Genomic DNA, 20,932 nt, shown 5'->3' on the forward strand with positions numbered 1-20,932 from the left:
CCATTAAGCGCCTAGGGCGGAACCATCTTGTTGGTTCAACAACCCCACGACGGGGAGTGGCAAAACGGAAGACCAGCCGCAGGAGATGATGATCGATCCATGACAGGAAGTCAGGAAAGCAATGGCTCAGAACAAACTTGTAACAGTCTTGTAACAGAAATCAAGGATAACAAAAAAAAAGTTTCTTCCAACACATTAACAACAAGAAAAAAGTTAAGGAAACTAAAGAGCCACTAAAGAAAGAAGATGGCAAGAAAATAACAGGCAACGGAGAAAGCAGAACTGCTTAACTCATCCTTTGCATCAGTCTTCACACAAAAAGCAACCATAGCCCAACATACCAAAAAAAAACCCACTGCAAAAGACAAGCTAGAAACAAAAAGTAAAATAAGCAAGAAGTTAGTAAAAAGGAACACCTATCCAACCTTGATGAGTATAATCACCGGGACCCGACAGATTACATCCCAGAGTTCTGAAGGAGCTGGCAGATGTTATCTCAGAACCATTACACCACATCTTTCATAAATCCTGGAACACTAGGGGAAGTATCAAGATTGGAAAAAGGCTGATGTGGTTCCCATCTTCAAGAAAGGGAAAAAAACAGACCCAAGAAACTATAGACCAATCAGTTTAACATCAATACCTGGGAAGATCCTAGAAAAAAAAAACAACCAGATCTGCGAACAACTAGAAGCAAACAAAGTTATAACTAGTACCCAGCATGAGTTTGTTAAAAAAGATCATGCCAAACCAATCTTATTTCATTCTTTGATAAAGTGACTAAACTAGTAGACCAGCAAAATGCTGTGGACATAGTATACTTAGATTTCAGTAATGCATTTGATAAAGTAGACCACAATCTACTCCTTGGTAAGCTAGAAAAACGTGGAATACACAACATCACCACCAGATGGATATGTAGGTGGCTGGCAAACCATACTCAATGAGTAGTCCTCAGTGGCACCACATCCACATGGAGAGAAGTAAGCAGCAGGGTACCACAAATTTCCGTCTTAGGCCCAGTACTCTTCAATATCTTCATCAATGACTTAGATGAGGGAATTAAAGGGGAACTCATCAAATTTGCAGATGACACCAAACTGACAGGAGTAGCCAACACCCCAGAAGGCAAGCTCAGGATCCAAAAAGATCTCGACAGATTTGAACAATGGGCCCTATCCAACATGAGTTTCAATGTAGAGAAAAGCAAAGTTTTACATTTAGGCAGTTAAATCAAAGTACAAATACAGATTGGGCGAGACCTGGCTCAAAAACAGTAATTGTGAGAGGGACCTTGGAGTCCTAGTGGAGATCACTTGACTATGAGCCAGCAGTGTGCAGCAGCAACCAAAAAAGCTAATACAATCCTGGGTTGTGTAAACAGGCATAGAATTAAGATCATGCGAGGTATTAGTACCGCTTTATAAAACAATAGTAAGACCACACTTGGAATACTGCAGCCAATTTTGGTCGTCATATCACAAAAAAGATGTTGAAAACTTGGAAAAAATTCAAAGAGCAACCAAGATGATCAAGACCTGGAGATTAAAACATATGAGGAACGGTTGTGGGACTTGGGTTTGGCTATTCTAAAGAAAAGAAGAAATAGGGGAGAGATGATAGTAGTATTCCAGTATTTGATGACTGCCACAAAGAAGAGGGGGTCATGTCATTTACCAAAGCACCAGAGGGAAGGACTAGAAGCAATAATTGGAAACTGATCAAAGAGAGAAGCAACCTGGAATTAAGGAGAAACTTCCTAACAGTGAGGACAATAACCAGTGGAACAGCTTGCCTCCAGAAATCATGGGCACTGGAGATTTTTAAGAAGAGACTAGACAGTTACTTGTCTGAGATGATATAGGTTCTCCTGCTTGAGCAGGGGTCTGGACCAGAAGACCTCCAAGGTCTCTTCCAGCTCTATTCTATTCTAAAGTTACAAATGCTCTTTAGGGGCTGCCCATGTAGAACACATTGTAGAGATATACTTGAGAGGTGACTTTCTAATTCAGAGATTCCCAGTCTTTTGAACACCAGGACCGGTTCCATGGAGATAGGGGGCGTGGTTTTATGTACTGCCTGCATCCCATGGATGGGGCTTTGCTTGTTTGTGTGGACCAGTTTCTGGCATGCTGCAGCCTGATCCTGGTCCACAGACCAGGGGTTGGGGATCCCTGATCTGATTGGAGGCTCCCAAATCAGGCATGGCCACAATTGGGGCACAAGATCAAGTTGTGCAAAGGTCCTTGTGGTCTCCTGAAAATGTTTTTCTAGAAGAACCCCCAGATTGTACTTTGCCTCTGAATTGGAGAACGCCGCTTTCTCAGCATCAATAATGAAAATCTCCAGTCCAGAGATAAGGAGGATCAAGGATCCATACAGTCAGTCTTGCTAGGGTTGAGTTGAAACCTATTCTTCCCTACTTAGATGCTCACTTTTAGAAACTGGGACAGAACCTTGATAACATTGATTGATCAGCCAGGAGCAGCAATACATAACTGAGTATCATCAGAATACTGATGATATTGCACCCCAAACCTATAGATGGCCTCCTCCAACTTCATGTAGTTATGGGGAGAGGGCAGAGCTATGAGGAACTCTGCAAAACAGAGGGCTAGGATAGACCATTCCCTGGACACCAACTATGACTACAAATGGTGATGAATGAAGGAGAAGCACCGTAACAAATTTCCCAACCCCCTGAGCCAGTCCAGAAATCATGGTCTATGTTATTGAAGTTTATTGAGAGATCAAGAAAAGCCAGGATGCATGGACTTCCCCCATCCTGAACTGGTCAATAGGTCATCAGCAATCAATACTTTCTCTGTACAGTGTCTCAGTCTGAAACCAAAGTAGAAGGACTCCAAATAACCCATTCCTTCAGGATCATTTCAGTAACCTATTTTTTTAAGATATTGGACTGGAGAGTAAAGAACATGATGATGGAAAATGCAGAAATCATTACCTAAGCAAAGTCCAAAACAACAAATGTCATTCAGAAGATAATATTTGGAAGTGGATCAGACAGATACTTCCCTAATTTAGCCATTTAGAAGAGGAGGAGGTACACCACAATCAGACATTTAAAATTCTGTCATTGTAGACAATCTCAATAAAGTAGTTCTAATCATCCATAGGTTCGCCATCACTGCTCTATAGTCTCTTTTTTTAAAAAATACAGCTAGTCCTTCATTTATGACCAATCACTTAGCTGACCACTTGAAATTACAACACACTGAATAGCAATTTACAATCCAGTTTTGGAGTTCCAGCGGCTGCACATTCACTTGCAGTCATGTGACTGCATTTAGGATGCTTGGTAATTGACTAACCTTTATGGCCTATTTCAGTGTTCTAAGCTTTATGATTTTTTTTGCTGGTTTTCTGGCAAAAAATGCCTATAGGAATACATTGCTTCACTTAAAGACTGCTTTATGACCATGGTGTTCTCTTAATGACTGCTGCAAAAAATATCATAAAATCAGATCTGGTCACATGGGGGTCTTATTGTAAAACTGTCATAACTTGCAATGGAAATTCCAGGTTCAGTGATGGGATTCAGCCGGTTTGCACCGGTTTGGTAGAACCGGTAGCTAAATTTTGTTGAGTTCAGAGAACTGGCTGAATGCACACCGCTTCTGGAAATCCATTCTAGGCCTGGAGGAGGCCTGCCATTTCCGGAAATCTGTTCTAGGCCTCAGAGGCCCAGGTCTGCATCCATGCAGAGAACCAGTTGCTTAAGGATTTGAATCCCACCATTGTCCAGGTTCCATTATGGTCATATGTTGAGGTCTACCCGTATATACTATTATGATACAGTGACAAGATGTACTAACTGAAAACGTGGAAGAGACAGGATCAGAAAAAGGAAAGGAGATGAGGTTGTCGTGCAGGAATACAAGCTAATTTGAGGGCTAATCCACATGGAGATCCGTTTCCATCTGTCCTGTTTGCCATTGCCATTGTTTGCTCCCTAAAGGCTAAAATGGATGTTCTGAAACTTGAGCTGGCCACGAACAAGGAGTGTATATTAGAGGTGGTGACCCTTTGAGAGCTGTATGCAACAAAATTTCATTTTGATGTATGCCGATTGGTGTACATTACCTCAGGGACCACCTGCTGCCGGCATCGACTCCCCTCCGCCCTGTGCGTTCCCACAGAGAGGGCCTCCTCAGGGTGCCGCCAGTCAGGGAATGTCGACTGGTGGCCCCCAGGGGGAGGGCCTTCTCTGTGGGGGCCCCGGCTTTATGGAATCAATTGCCGGTGGAGCTCCGGATGGCACCAGACCTTCGAACTTTCCGTCGGGGCCTGAAGACCCATCTGTTCGAATTAGCTGGTCTGGCCTGATGGGGATTATGGGTTTTTTAATTGTTTTTAATCTGTACTACTGTTTTATTGGGCAAGGGTTTAATTCTTTTTTAATTTTTGTATAGTGTTTTTTGTTTTTTATATATGCCCTGTGAACCGCCCTGAGTCCTACCAAGGAGAAGGGCGGTATATAAATCAAATAAACTATAAACTATAACTATAAAGTGACAATAAAGTTGTTGTTATTGTTGTGTTATTGTTATTAACTCAACTGCTAATAAGTTATTTATTAGAAGTCTAAATAGGACCAACTTCTTTTGAGAGTAGATTTTCTTATTGGATCCTCCGAAGACTTCAGCTTCTCTCCTGTGACCAGGCAGATTAATATTCATTAATTTACTTATTCATAGTTTATTTTGTACCTGTAATATAGCATTAAACAGTTTTATTTGAATTGTAAATTGGTCCAATGTGTTTTAAATGTTGTAGTATTTGCAAATCCTTTAATTATATTGCCTACTCACCTACATTCTGTTTTGTTTTGTAAGTACAAAGTAAGATTATTATGGATATAAACATTGGCACCTGTTAAGAGGCAATGACAAGTGTCCATAAATGAACATCTAACCATTCAGACTGAGAAATGTTAACACAGCTGTCATAGATGTGAGTCTGGCTACTTGAGGAATGCTTGCCTCTGTATATCTCCACTCGTCCATTGAGGTCAGCTAAAGGTGAAGATGCTATATAGTTCTCTCAATCAAAGGCTTCAGATCAACTGACAGTTTATGTTTAGATCCTCTACTTCTTCAGGAATTTTATAAAGGGTAAATTGATCCCTGGAAGCATGTTTCTATATTTTTGGTGTCCTTCCCTTCTTCTAGGAACCTGCATAACTTCTTTAAACATTGGTATAAAATTTGCAGCCACTGTGTAAATCCAACTCAGTTTGCCAATTGCCACAACATCCTTTTCCTCCTAACTTGAACAACAGCTCCTTTCCCACCTTCAGATGTTTTTACAGATTGAGCAGTTTTGTGGCTTATATCAAATAAACTTTCTTTTGATTAGAGTTTCACATTTTAACTCTTCTCCTTTTATACTATGATGACACAAAATCCATTCGAACAAGTAATATAACTACTACTCTGTGCTTATATTCGTTTAAATGATTCCGTTCAAGTTCTAACTATTTTTCTGCCTAGAGTCTAGACCTAAATTTGGGGAAACAAAACACAATATATTTGGGACTATACACATCTGGATAACATGATTATAGATGCTGCAAACAACATCCCAGGAGAGTTTTGTTGGATTGCACTAATGTATCTGCATTCGTAGGCTTTATGCATAAAAGGTTAAAAGGGACATTTTTTTATTTGAAGTGCTGCAGTAGCAGGGTTAAAATTGTTCTATTCCTTTGCTAAGCAGAATATAATGGTGAATAAGAGAGTCATCTTCTATTTCAACATTAAATCCTAAACTGATGGCTTACTTTGTATTTTCAAGATTAGAAATAAAGACTATATTCTTGCAAACTAAAAATATGGTGAAATTTTGTTAAACAAAAATGTTTAGAACATCACATGTTACTTGTAAAAATGGTGACATTGTACAAATATGGAATTTTATATAAATAAGGACTAGTCCAGGAAGTTAATAGGAATCAACTCTGAGTTGAAGGGTCCTCCCTCACCCAAATATCACCAACATGCACTTTGCACTATATTGTGCCACCGTGTTTCCCCAAAAATAAAACCAGGTCTTATATTTAGTTGTGGAGCAAAAGACCCATTAGGGCATATTTTTGTGGATATCTTATTTTTCTGTGTATGGAAGGTGGCGAGTGTGTGGGTGCCAAAGGTGCCCGGCAACAGTCGCAGCCCACTGGCCCTTTGGCCGGTGCACTCTGGGGCTGCAAAGCCCACACAATGCAGCTGAGTGGGAACACTGCTACAGTTACGCCAGTCCTTGCCGGACGTGCCTCATGGCCAGTCGCCCACTCTGTCTCACCCTCTGGATGCTCACGGCCACAACGGGGCAGGAGGCTACATGGCGCGCTGATGCTGTTGCTACGAGGTGAGGTGTGGCAGGGGGGTTATGGAGCTGCCCGATGCATCCTGCACCTCAGGTCCCTGTAGCCAGGCTACTGCTCGGCGACCTCCCCCTGCCCATACAATGACCCCGTTGCCTGTCCACCTCTTCTCTTTCACTCCCCTCCCAAGCTGGACACCATGCTATGGAGGATGGGCAGGGGAGGCTCTCTCTCCTTATCCAGTCCCCATCCACAGTTTTAGAGCCAGGGGGAAGTGACGGTGAAAGGCTGCACATCAGTTGCATCAGATGCTGGAGGGGATTTCTTTGGTCCCTGTTGCCCCCACTCCATCCTGCAGTTCACCTGCCCGGTGGTGATTTCCTCCACCACCTGCTGCTTTGGTCTTATGGTGCCATCTTGCACTGCCTGCTCCCTGTTCACCACCTGTATTGTATCATTTGAATGGCAGCAGCTGTGGAGGCCAGTGGTACGAAGCAGTGTTGTGTGGGGGGAATCTGTCTCCATATACACACATAACTCTCCATGGCTGTGTGGGCAAAGCCGTAAAAGGGGTCAGGTGGCTGAAGCTGCCAGCCAAAGGTCAATGCAGAGAGCAGGTGCCGCTACCACCAGCCCCTCCACCACCTGCTTTGCATCACAGCGGTGGCACCCACTTTCTGCATTGTCCCTGGGGTGGCAGTTTCGGCCACCTGGCCCCCTTTGGCGGTCTGTCCACATAAGCCATGGCAAAGTTATATGTGTATGTGGAGAAAGATTCCCCCTGCCCCACTCTCCACTGCTTCACAGTTGCCGCCTTTGAAACCATACAGTACAGGCGGCAAACGAGTAAGCAGCGTGAGGCGGCGCCACAGGACCAAAGTAGCAGGTGGAGGAGGAGGAAGTGGTCACCACCAGGCAGGTGATCTGCAGGACAGGGTGGGGGCAGTAGGGACTTAAGAAAGCCATTCTAGTGGCAGACGCGGCTGATGCGCAGCGGAGGCCTTTCACCATCACTTCCCCCAGCTCCAAAACAGTAGAGAGGGACCAGGTAAGGGGACTGAGCCTCTCCCGCTCATCCTCCATTGCATGTCAGTCCGGCTCGGGAGTGGAGTGAAAGGGAAGAGATAGGCAGGCAGCCGAGTCATTGAACAGGTGGGGGGAGGTCACCTAGCGGGCAGTGGCCTGGCTGCAGGGATCCTGAGGTGTGCTGGTGTGGGGCATGTGGGACAGCCCCCCACACCCCCCCGGGCTCTTAACTGGGGCTTATTTTTGTGGTAGGGCTTATATTAGGCACATACTAAAAATCATGCTAGGGCTTATTTTCTGGTTGGGTCTTATTTTCAGGGAAACATGGTAGTAGATGTTTTAGTCTATCCAGACCACTTCAGTCAACCCATTTAAAATAAGATAAAATTTGCTCGCATTTGAAATAACCTTGTTATTAATCCCTGAGAACAACATTATTGAGAATGGTGACGTAGTTAGTAGATTGGATAATCCAACCTTGTGTTTTAGGAATAGAGCAAGCTTGTTTCGGGGAACCATGGTCAATACTTGATCACTGCCTTCTCTTATCATTTATCTAACAAATATACTTTTCATTCTCAGTAAAATGTTTATGTTGCCTTCATCAATCTTAACTTCTGATTCAACCCCCAATAACAATTTTTGGGAGAAATTGGGTACTTCTTCTGTTGAAGAATGGAATATTGGCCTTTTATTGTTACTTGTTTTGATTATGAAATTACATTAAAACAACCCAGTGCAAGTTCATTGGGGCCCTCGCCATCAGCTTTTTTTTCTCTCTCTTTCAATTCCTATTGAAAAGGGGGTGAAACAAGGATAAACCTTAGCAGCTATCATTTTAAACTTTTATATTAAGTCTATGGTATAATTTTATCAAAAACTGAACTGCTACATTAGTCAAATTAACCTGTCTCAGTTCTTTTGTATATAGAGGCTGCTGTTTTCTTCTGTACATTAAATGTCTCAAACTTCAGTGTCTCAATATCTTTGGGCACTAACTGTACTACTGAGTGGAAATCTAGTCATGAACCACAGGAATCAAAACATTCCATTTTCCAAAAGAACTGTGATTTAACACCATTTCTGGAAAACTGATGATAATTACATCAATCAGTGCAAAATTTTTAAATATTTGGATGTCTCCTTTCAAGTCTCAAATATTTGGAACAGAACTTAAGGACTATTTAACCTGAGCTATTTTTTTGCAAATGCCATTCTGTTAGAAACTGAAATGGTAACAACTGTCTCCTGGCAGCAATAAAAACTTATAAAGTGAAGGTCATGAATAATTTGGCCTACATAACTTGGCTATTTTTGAGGCTCTCCTATTTGAGGGCTTTGCTGTGAGTCCCCTACTATGTTACAAACTCTCTGTTAAGACTGAAATCAACTTTAATATCTACAGAGACTTCCATGTTACTGTTCACAATTTTGGCTCAAATTAAAATTACTTAAGAGTTCTTTTTTCTCCTTGATTTTTGATGTGGAATTTACAAAATAATTTTTACATCCTTTTGGTTGATAGGTATTAATTTAGAACTAATATTTTGCAATTTTTCTACCCAATACTTTGTCAGCCTAGTTTGAGCAGAAGGTGAACTGCATCCAATTTAGGGTAGACTTGTAGGGTAGATCTTTTTCAGCTGCCACTTATCTTGCTATTCTGTGTCCAACTTACAGAAGATCTTGTCAGCCAAATTTGATGTTTGTTTTCCTCCCTCTTAGGTTTAACAGCATCTGCCCAACAGGGGAAGGTGAAGCATTTGTAACTTTGCTTTTATACTGTCCTTTTTATCAACTTATGTCAGGATTTATAATAACATCTTTAATAATAGTCCTAGAAATTAAAAAGAGGATATTGTCTTCCTTTCTCAGCTATTTGGTCAACTGTGATATCTGAAAAATTGTGCATTTTGCTGAACTGGCACTAACATGCTTAATGCAGTATTGTATTGCACTGTATAATATCTATAAGTCCAATCTCACTGTATACATGTACTTCGATAATAAAGGTTCATTCATTCATTTTAATTTCTTTTGTGCATTTTCTTTGTGAAAGCATTATGTTCTCTATTTACAGCTTTTCCCTTGGAGGATATTAAGCAAACACCTACAATTGTTGGTAGAAAAGAGTGGAAATCTAGATAGTCTAGAAATCTAGATGTCTAGATTTTTTTTGTTACAGAAGCAGAACTAACTGGAGGACAACATAGATTGTAAAGAGGGGAAAATATGAATGGGGAAATGATGGACCAAGGACTGGTACAATCTGCAGTGGATTCAGAAAAAGAAGCATTGGTTTGTGGAGATTCTGAAAAGGAAATCATTTGATTGCTTAATTACTTAGATATGCAAAAGAAGGTTTGAAAGAGATTGAAAATGTTGAAGAAAAGAGCCCGTTCCTTTTTTTTCATAAAAGTTTTGTTAATTTTTGAAAATTACAGTCTTTAATGCTTAGTAAACAACATGTCTGGGTTCAAATATTTAACATTTGACTTTTTCAGTATATCTGTTCAATACCAAACAATTTTTTCCCTGATCCTCCTTTCTTCTCCATATTTTTTCCATTTTCTCATCATTACACCATTACTATTTTTGATACTATTAATGTATACAAAGTTAGATATAAGCATCTTCATCATATTTTACTAATATACAAATAATGTCATAAATCAGTAATGTCAATTCATTAATATCCTGATTTTCATGCTCTTGTTAAAGTTTGATTTCCCATCAGTATTTGAACTATCCTTATCAATTATGATTTTATCAATATTAATTATATTTATATAGCTGAAAGTTTTATTCAAATCAATCCTATTTCCCATAAAAAAAGAAAAAAATGTTATCTTAATTCTAAAATATCTTTCATTGTAAAAGTCTAATTATATCTAAAAGTCTTCCATTCTTTTAATCTTATTCAAAAGGTATTTAAACACACAATGCCCCCTCTAGAAGGTCAAGTGTTCTGTTTTTTAAATCTGACTCTTGCTTTCTTTCTTTGCCAAGTCATTTTCCAAACCAGGGCTGTTAAATCGCCCAGGAATTTTCTTTCTATTTCTAGTTACTTGGATAAGGAAAACAGTTTGGGTAGGGTATTTTTTGAGGGGAATTCCACCCAATTATATTCCTTAAACAAGTTCCTTTCACCCTCCATTCCTCTTTTCTTTTCTTTTCTTGTCTCTTTTAACAGCTCCCTTTTTTAAAATCTTTTTTCTTTGCCATCAGATATATTTTGCAGACCTAAGGAGTAAAAAGTCTTTTGCATTTTCATTGTTACAACTAAGTCTTGCAGTTCTTTTATCTCTTTCATCTCTAAATCCATTTCTTCTGTTTCATCTTCTGATTTCTGGATTATTTGTTTATACTTTGTGGTCGTTATCTGGGAGTTTTCTTTCTTTTTTATTGAAAAGTTTTATAAAAGTTACAATATTATCCCATCCCCAAAGCCCCCCAAACCCCCTCCCCCTCCCCCACTTCCCAAGACTGGTTACAGGGTTACAAATATATAATAATCATAATCTAACTAATGTTAATCAATTATATAAATAACCAAATACATAATACACTTTAACCCGCCTATAACATAATTACAAACTCTAATATATATATATATAAATTTTTTATAAAATTATAACAATCTAAAATTTACTCATAAGCTAAATGGAACTGGGAGTTTTCTAGTTGTAGATTTAATTTGGAGATTTGCTTGTTTATATTGTCTAAATTGTTTTTAGTCTTATTTCATTTTATAACCTTTTTGCATTCAACAATTGTTTGGTGGATTAATTGTAGCATAGAAAATCTTTCTGAAAGGTGTTTGTTTTTTCTTGAGGCATCATTCCTAGAGATTAGTTTTCTGGTCTTTATATGTATCCTTTATAATCCAATATATTCCAAAGTATAGATTCAATTCTGAAAGCAATATTTTATAGTATTCTGTTGTCTCAAGTATCCAAAAATCGTCAGACAGGCACGGTTGTAATCCAGAGAGGTTGAACATTTGGAACACTTTGAATATTGTAATCCACAATATTCGAAGTGTTTCAAATGTTCAACCTCTCTGAAAACAGTTCAAAGGTCTCTCCTAGCCAAGCATAGTCCAAAGTCAACTTTTTCTTTCTCTCCCACTAGTTCTTAAAGTTAAAAGTCCAAGTTCACTCTGTAGGTATTTATAATCCAAGAAGGTCAGGATAATAAGTATGCCAAAATATTTTCCTTTATGGCCAGCTGTTCTCTCAGGGTAGGAATCACCAAGCAAAGCTATGCAAATCCACCACTAGATGTCAATCAAAGTCACTCTTAAAACAAAGGATTGATTTTTTATATTTTGCTACATTGGTTTTTTTCTTTTTTCAAAGAGAAAATCTTAAGAGTTATCTCATTCTCAAATTTATCAAAACTAGCTTTATGTTACTTCCACTTCAATGTTGTATGTTTCTGTCCCCTATAAAATTAAAACACCGCTTCCGTTTACATTCAGAGGTTTTTCACTTCTTGGAAGCCTTTCCCAGGAAATTCAGTTGTAAAATTGTAAAGAAAGGATCAACATTCTCACCCACTTCCAGACATTAGCTGTTTACAATGTATTAAATAGTCCTTTTTTCCCCTCTTTGGTTGTCAGCAGCTAATGGCTGACCACAGGAATGTAGCTGGTCTTTCCCCTGCTGGTTTGGAGCGTTTTCCTTGGATTGAACGGAAAGACCACCATATTTCTGTGATTGACAAGGCACCCCTCCTCTTCATTGCCTCTTCAGGGCGATTTTAGGCCCTTTTTAGGGCCCCCAGCAGGCCAAAATGAGGCGTGGAAGGCAGAGCCCTGCCTTCCTGCATCCCATCCCACTTCAACGCAAATCAGAAGTCAAAAGAGCCCATCCCTGACTGTTTCAGTTCCTCCCCTTTACCTATGTCTCTCTCAAGGTTACCAGGCTTATCAAAAGACAATGAAAAGAGGAATCTATTAGATTTACTACTATGTGTTCAGTTTGACTTCTGCTGGATCTATTCAGCTGATTATTTTTTTCTCCTTTGAGAAAGAACCTCTGTCAAGGTCTTCTACCCAGTCCAAGGGCTTCACAACAACAGATGTCCTTTTTCTGGAACTTCAGTTCCCTCCCTTCAGTGAAGCTACCTGTGGACTCTTCTCCATCCAGGAACGAATAACTGCTCCATACACTCACATAACCTCATTCTTTTTTTTTACAGCCACTCCATTTTGTAGTCTTTCCCTCTTCTTTCTCTTCCCATTTTTCTCTCTCTAATTTTGGGTCAGATGGCCAGCATGTCACCCAGCAACTGAGAAGATGAATGTCCTCCCAGGGCTCTAGTCCCCAACACCTACCTACCAGACTAAACCAATGTCTAGCTGTCTTAACAGTTGTCTCTACATTTCCCCACAACAATCTTAACTAGGAGCCAGGTCAACTCATTAGCCCTTGCAACAGTGTCGCTCCCTCTCAAGTCCACAATTGAACTGTGTTGTTTTTTTCTCCCTCCATTTGCTGACTCATGCCAGCACATAAAAACAGGGTGGATTTGATTGAAATCAAGTCAGTTTAAATCATGATTTAAATCATGATTTAAATCACTAGTAAAAAGGCTTGATTTAAAGAGCAGCTATCATCGCCGTCCCACAGTGATTCCTCCTCTGATCCGCTGTTGACTCATCGACAGTCCCACTCACTTTAATGGGACGGCTGGTGATGCAGCAGTGACACAACAAGGTGAGGACTGTGGTGGGCAGCAGGTGAGTGGATGCCCACTACCAGGTGCTGCCATGATGGATCTGAAATGACAGGTGCTCTTTAAAACTAAGGACTCATTCTTGCTGGTAGTTAGAATATTTAATAATATTTGCAAACAAAATGAAGGTTTCCTATTTAGAATAATGTCAAGTTAGTAAAACAGTGATATCAGAACCGATTTTAGGTTGATAGGTTAATCACACATAGTTGGAGAACTACTCAAATTCTTCTATTTAATTAAAACACTTGGAGCCTGGTACAAATGCATTTCTCTTCAAAAAATCATGCAGTTTGTAGTGTACATAGATTTGCAAAACAATGGGATAAAGGAATATTCCTGAGCTTTGTTTTATGATTTATCTCTTGGTTACTATGAAATTGTGTGAATGCAATGCAGTGCATGTTATCTCAGCTTGCAGAGCTTGGATTCATTGAATGAGTTTACCAAAAATGTAAATATTGCAGAATATACAGCCTCGTGCTACATAACTAAGATCCATTTCATGCTGAATATACTAAATTATTAATGTATCTTAAATAGAAAACTATATTTAGATAGATTTTTACTAGCATTTTTAAAAAATAAATTTGATAAAAATAAAAAAAATTGATTTAAATCAAAAAATTCCCTTTTAAAAAAAAATCGTCAATTATCCACCCTGCATAAAAACCATATTGCATACTATACATAGAAAGTTAGCTATCTGGGAAATAGTTGTTAGAATTTTTCAATAGTAAGATATTCGTACTAAGTGCTATAAAGCTGCTTACATGGCATTTATTTTACAAATGAGGTTTTCAAGCTGGAAATAAAGTAAATGAAATTGTTTACTGTAGTATTTACAACTTTTACTATTTAATGTTAAGCTGCATAGTTTTTGTCCTGGTCCATCCACTTTTTGAATGCATTCAATTGAGCACTTAAAGGCAGTTGCACTGAAGCTGGCTGTATTTGAGGGCTAAAAGAATTGGAGGCAAGCAACATGTCTTTCAGACAAAAGGCTACCAAAGATTGACTTCCGGTTTGCGTCGTGGTGGGACAGGGCGCAGTAAGGCAGGGTTCTGCCTTCTGTGTCCGATTTGGAATCTATTGGATTATAAAGGATACATATATACACAAAAAAACTAGAGGAAACTCTGATTTACTCTTACTGAGACTGGAGATACTAGAGGATCTCCAGGAATGATAAAAGAAGAGAAATATAAACAACTATAAATAAAACACTGCAAGACTTAACTATAACAATGAAAATGCAAAAGACCTATTTTTATGAAAATAGAAAATTCCTGGGTGATCTAATTACCCTGGCTTGGAAAGCTATATGGCAAAGAAAGAAAGCAAGAGTCAGATTTAAAAAATGGAAGATCTGATCTTTTAGAGAAGGTATTATATGTTTAAATACTTGTTTGAATAAGATTAAAAGAATGGATGACCCTTAGATATCATTAGACTTTTATAATGAAAGATATGATTTAGAACTAAGATAGCATTTTTTTTCTTTTTTCTTTTATATGGGAAATATGAAGATAAGAGGATTGATACGAATAAAAAAAACTTTCAGCTAAGTAAGTGTAATTAATGTTGAGAAAATCATCTGATAAAGATATTTCAAATATTGATGGGAAATCAAACCGTAACAAGAGCATGAAAAATGAGATATTGATTAATGAGTTAACATTATTGATTTATGAATTAATATTATTGTTATTTGTATGATATTAGTAAAATATGAAGATGCTTATATCTAACTCTGTTTACATTAACAGTACCAAAAATTGTAACTGTATAATAAGGGGAAAATGGGAAAATATGGAGAAGAAAGGAGGATCAGGGAAAAAATACTGGATTGTGTAGTATTGAACAGATTTATATTGAAGAAGTTAATGTTAAATATTTGAACCCAGACAACATGTTGTTTACTAAGCACTAAAGACTGTAATTCTTAAAAATTAATAAAACCTATTTTAAAAAGGCTACAAAAATTAGTTGCCAGGGATCCTTTCTGGCAGCAGTGATGCTTGTTAGTTATGGGCTTATTGAGTTTTAAGAATCACTAATGAGGCACACATGACTGGTTGATGTTGTGGGCCGTATGTTGTGCAGGTCTGGTATAGCATGATGCAGGGAGTAAGTTACTTTTTGTGGTTTGTGTTTTCAGTTATGTGTAGTATTCAGCTCTGTAATGTGACCAGGTAATCACAAAATATGTTCTATTCTGTAGTAAACCTTTTTATTGCTTGCCTTGATAACAATTTGATCTTAGATTGCACCCATATCTTGTATATTTTGATGGATTGTTGTATATCAAAAAACAAAAATAATGTGAAATCACAGCTACCAGTTTTTTAGCTGTTGTTGGCCTACAGATACATAAGTTCATCCCAAGAACCTAAGATGTTGTAATGTATCATCATAGTGTGTGTGTGTATCTGTGTATATATATGTGTACATGTGTATATATGTGCATATGTATATAAACAAGCAGTGTAGTCTTTTGTAAATGCCAGATAGAAATTTTGTCAATGCACAGATTTTTTTGATATGGCACTCAGAGTGCCAATAACCACTGTGGCCAGTTACTTCCATAATCTTTTAATTTTAATTTTCAGATATTCTTTAATTCTTTGTATTCTATAATACTGTCCACTACTATTGCCCTATCAATTAAGCACACTTTCTTCTTTTCAACCACAGTTTAAATCTGGTGTGTTATGAGCCAAAACTTTATCAATTTCTATTTGGTAATCCCAGAACATTTTAACTTTCTCCTTTTTAACTACTCTACCATGTTTCCCTGAAAATAAGACCCGGGGTTTTTTCCCCCTTCAAAAGTGGCACCAAGTCTTATTTTCGAGGGTTGCCTTTCCCAGTCACCGCAGCAGTGGCACTGATAGCCCTGCCCAGCTGGCCCACTTCTGCAGCCGAAGAAGCAGCTTCATTCTGCCACTGAGAATGGAAGTCCAGCCTGCATTTCACAGTAATTGAATTGAATCCATAGCTTGATTCTTGGCTGTAGAGGCCTTTTTGAAAGGCCAGACTGTGAAATGCAGGCCAGGGGATGCCGCAGAAGAATGGGCCGGTGAGGAGAGGCAGGTGTCAATTCATGGGAGGCCCTGTAAGTGGGTGCAGGGTGCATGGGGAAGCTCCACCTCCCTGCCCCTGCCCTAGCTTGATTTTTAGGCATGTGCCTCACCCAAAAACTAGACCCACCCCCAAAAATCAAGCTAGGCCTTATTTTTAGGGTAAGTCTTACTTTTGGGAAAACATGGTATCTCTATTAAACCAGAATATATGCTAGCAGATAATTTTAACCAATAGTGACTCTTGAGACTCATGTAGTCATAACCATTAATACTAATGTATGTTCTTATGAATTAGATATACATCTTCTAATTGTTAACCTATATCTCAGTAACAAACTATATGAATTTTTCATCCCTCTTGTCACAAGATGACCCTTTGTACTTTAAATTTGTATTTTAATTTCATTCCTAGTACCAGCAAACATTTCACTGAACCTTCTTGCAGCTATAATGCTAGGATTAGAGATATTTGATAATACATACTGTGATTCCCAGTCCAGGAAGTCAAACATCTGACATACAGTGACTGATGTAGTCTAGAATTCTTTTTCTTTTTTCTCACTATGTGATGGATGCACTTTATTTATTCTTCTACTCTGGCATGATTTCATGCTTAAAGGAGGCCTAAAACTCAGTCTCCTAATCTATAGGCCAGCTTCTTAACCACTATCTCAGACTGGTTTTCTAATTTTTAGGAAATGTGTAGAACTAAAATATTTAATTTTAACATGTTATATTTTTAATCATGTAACTTGAAAGTTACTGTAATTTTTAAAAGTGAATTAATATTTATATATAGTTGCTGTGGCATTATACCTAGGGTCCACTTTCAAAGCCTGTAGTTTTGAATGTAGCTTTCTGAGGCTACAGCATAGAGGGGTTGGAGGAGGGTGCACAGATATGGGAGTCCCATTTGACTTTCTGAGGGAGCCACCTTGGAAAGTTGCATGTGAAAATCATGTGATTGTAGAATGTTTGACAAGTAGTCATAAAGGTGAATAGGTTGTCAAGCACCCAGACCACAATCATATGATTGTGAAGGTGCTGGGATGTCCGGAAATCCAAGGACTGGTCATAACCACCATTCATTCAGTGTCATCTTAACTTTGAACAGTTATTGAATGAATGAATATCAGGGAAACTTTTTTCAGTCTAGAAAAAGGAAAGCCAATCCAGAGAATGTGTGGACATATTGGCTATTGGATGAGGAAGTAGAAAATGATATCTGGCAACTTCAGCAATGACAGACAATAACCAAAGCCCCTGTTAGAAAAGAAAGTCCTGTGCTTGAATCTGAGCCAGGCCACATACTGGACAACTAACTACTTGAAATGGAGATGGTTTATTCCAGGTTTTTTCAACCGTGGTACGCGTACCACTAGTGCTATGCGAGCACATGGCTGGTGGTACGCGAAGGACCGGTTGAACAGCACTGTAAAAAGAAATTGTGGGGGAAAAAGTTTTTAAAAGCATTTTTTTACTAACCTGCTTTCAGCTGCATTCCATTTCTCCATTCGCCTCTCAGCTTTCAGTGTTTGTGGGATAAAAAAAAAGTTCCATGAGACTTTCTAACTTCTCGCGAGATCTTGCAAGAAGTTAGAAAGTCTCATGGAACTTTTTTTCTTTTTTACCGATAGTCCCACAAACATGGGCAAGACTGAGAAGGGAACAGAGAAACAGAATGCAGCTGAAAGCAGGTTAGTAAAAAATCGCTTGGGGGAGGCGAGGGCATTGGGTGGGGGCAGGGCCGGTCACCTTACCCTGCATCGCTTCTCCCTGCGATGTCCTTGTCTCGGCATAGATAAGGCTGAGTGAGCATGCAGGAGGCAGCATCCTCCAGGCCTGCGCTGGGAGCCACAGGAAGGAGCAGCTGCCCTGGACGGAGCTGCAGTGCAAGAGGATCAGGAACAAGCTCAGCTTCCTTCTTCCCAGCTCTGGGAAGCCAAAGCCCTCCATGCCTGCTGCGGCCACCGCCTGGCCTGCCGGCTCCTCCTGGGGACGGAAGCTGTCCCACCCCGCCCCTGAGTTGTCTTTTCCCGCAGCTGTGGGAAGCGCCCTGACTATGCTTGCCTTCGCTCACTGGCTTTTCTCTGCCGCTTGGGCTGTCCAATTGCAGCAGCCGGAGCAACCCCTGAGCAGCTCTGCTGGCTCAGGAATTCTGGAAGTCCATGAGTCATCAAAGAGCCAAGGTTGCCTATCCCTGCATTAGCCCTAAGGACGCGCCTGACTCAGGAACTGGACGGGTGGGCTGGCAAGCAAAGGTGCCCTACTCGAAAACCTGGAGCAGATCTCCCGTTTGGTCTGCACAGGGAAAGTGGGACCAATTGGAGGAGAAGCTGCAGCTGGAGACAGAGTCCAGTGGATTCTCTCCGCTCTCTCCTCACCAGCCCCTCCCCCCCAAGCCTTAGACTTAGGGAGGGAAGGAAGAAAGGAAGGAAAGAAGAAAGACCTTTTGAAAAGTTTGGTTTCTCTCCTGCCCACTCACAATAGTAACTCATGGATGCCCCCCCCCACACACAGGCACTCTGCAACCTGAGGGAGGGAGGAGGAAGGGAGAATGGAAGGGAGGGAGGGAAGGAGGAAGGGACAAAAAAGGAGGAAAGGAAGGAAGGAATGAAGGAAGGGACAATGGGAGAGAGGGAGGAAGGAGGGCACCCACCCCAGTCAAAGCCCCCTCCACCAGAGACCCATGGATTCCCCACACACAGGCAGCCTGCAACCCCGTCCATTGACTTTGCTTGTCAAAAAGTTGCAAAAGGTGATCATATGACCCTGGGACACTGTGACCGTCATAAGTATGAATCAGTTGCCAAGCATCTGATTGTAAATCACATGACCCTGGGGATGCTGCAGCAGTCATAAGTGTGGAAAATGGTCATAAGTCACTTTTTTCAGTGCTTTCATAACTTCAAACAATCACTAAGCAAATTGTAAGTCGAGGACTACCTGTACTTTATCATTTTTCTCCTTTTTTGGGGCGGTCACGTTTTTGACAACTTGCTGGGCGACTGGTGGTATTCGGATAGTGCCTTATCCTAAAAGTGGTACAATGGGTGAAAAGGTTGAATATTCAATAGGGTAACGTACGGTATAACTCTTGAAGGCCACAGGAAAAAAAGGCTCAGGGCAGTAATATTTATAGAAAAGTTGTCTAGTTGTTTGAATGGTATGTGGATATGTCGGTTGGGGTTTTCATTTTGGAGACTGCAAATTTTGGTGGAGAGGAAATGCCACCTTTCTCTCCCTGCAAGGATTATAATCTCTATTCCCTTGTCTAGGTGTTTGTTTTGTTTAAAGTTGAGGGAGATAAACTGTCTTGTGTATTCTGAGAAATGTTAACAACTTGCAGATTTTTTTCTTTCTTATGATTAAGAAATGCTGCATTTACTCAGTTATTAAAAGGAAAGTTTCAGCCTACATATCTGCAACAGTATGTTTCTTTGTAACATTGTTGGTTAGTTCACTGGAGAGTTAGAGGAGATTACTTGTGTGTGGAATGTAGCGTGAGGGGTGGCATGGATAGCATGCCCTATTTTTTTGTTTTTATATTCGCACACCCCAAGCTATGGATTTTGGCTTCACGCTCAGCATCAAACCTGCACAGAACACAGCTTGGAGCCTAACCTAGAGCTTTATTCCAAAACTTGATTTATGTAAGAAGTAATCTAACTGACATCACACAGAAATCCCAATATGTCCAAGAAATTGTGGAAGGAGGCAAGGAATTATGTGCCATTTTAACCTCTAAGGTTTTTAAGAGACCAAAAAGGGCTAAGTTAGCTAAAGTCTAAATACCTGTTTAGGTAACTCACTACAACTGGGAAAGTGAATTTAATCCTTTTTTTAAATAAATGTTTTATTAATTTTCTATTTTCACAAACAAGTGCTCAATAGACAATGTGACTGAGTCCATTAAGAATTTGGTGATACATATAAGTTTTCCAAGTAGGTCCAATGTTACACCTGTCAGTATATCCTCTTTTTCTGGTAATAACAATTTTTCCGCATTAAGCAAATACAATTCTTATTATTGTTAGTAAATATACAATTACATATCAACATTTGTTACATTTTTCTAATAATATCAATAATATCAGTTCATTATATCTTTCCTAGCCATTTGCATTCAATTTCCACTTATTTAATCCATATCCTATTCTTGCTTTTTTTCAGTTTTAATTTCCCATCCATGTTCAGAGTATCCCAAACAGGTTATATTTGGGTAACCAAAGGAATCCCTTATTCAAGGTTCTCAACATATTTTTATTTCCCTTTTCATACCAAGATATAATATTCTGATTACAAATCCTAGCTATCTAGTTATAAAAATGCTTCTATTTCTAACAATCTATTCTTAACCATATTCAAACCTCTAATCAATAATATAGCATCCCCTCTATTAGGTCAAAGCTTCTATTTCTTTCACTCTAGATTTTCTTTCTTTGCCAACCAACTTTCCAAGTCAGTGCATTTGGATCATCAAATAATTCTTCCTCTATTTTTATACATATTATTTGGAACAAGAGAAACAATTTGGTTAAAATGTTTTTGGAAGAGCTAGCCCATTGATACTCATTAAACCGCCTCCCTCCTTCTCTGGTACCCCACAGTTCTAATAACGACTTTATCTTCCATTCCTTCAGCTATCCTTCCTTGTCATCAAGTACGTTCTGAAACCTTGGTTTATAAAATGGCTTTTCTGTTTCCAATATTATCGTTATATCTTCTGAATTTT

General features: G+C 39.3%; 1 protein-coding gene across 3 annotated transcripts in view; it reads left to right on the forward strand.

Moving 5' to 3' along the window:
- Nucleotides 1-20,932, forward strand: part of GPATCH8 (G-patch domain containing 8) — a 113,496-nt gene that overhangs the window by 7,985 nt on the left and 84,579 nt on the right. The gene's annotated exons all lie outside the window — the stretch shown is intronic.

This window comes from Vipera ursinii (genome assembly GCF_947247035.1).
Source record: "Vipera ursinii genome assembly, chromosome: Z".
NCBI lineage: Eukaryota > Metazoa > Chordata > Lepidosauria > Squamata > Viperidae > Vipera > Vipera ursinii.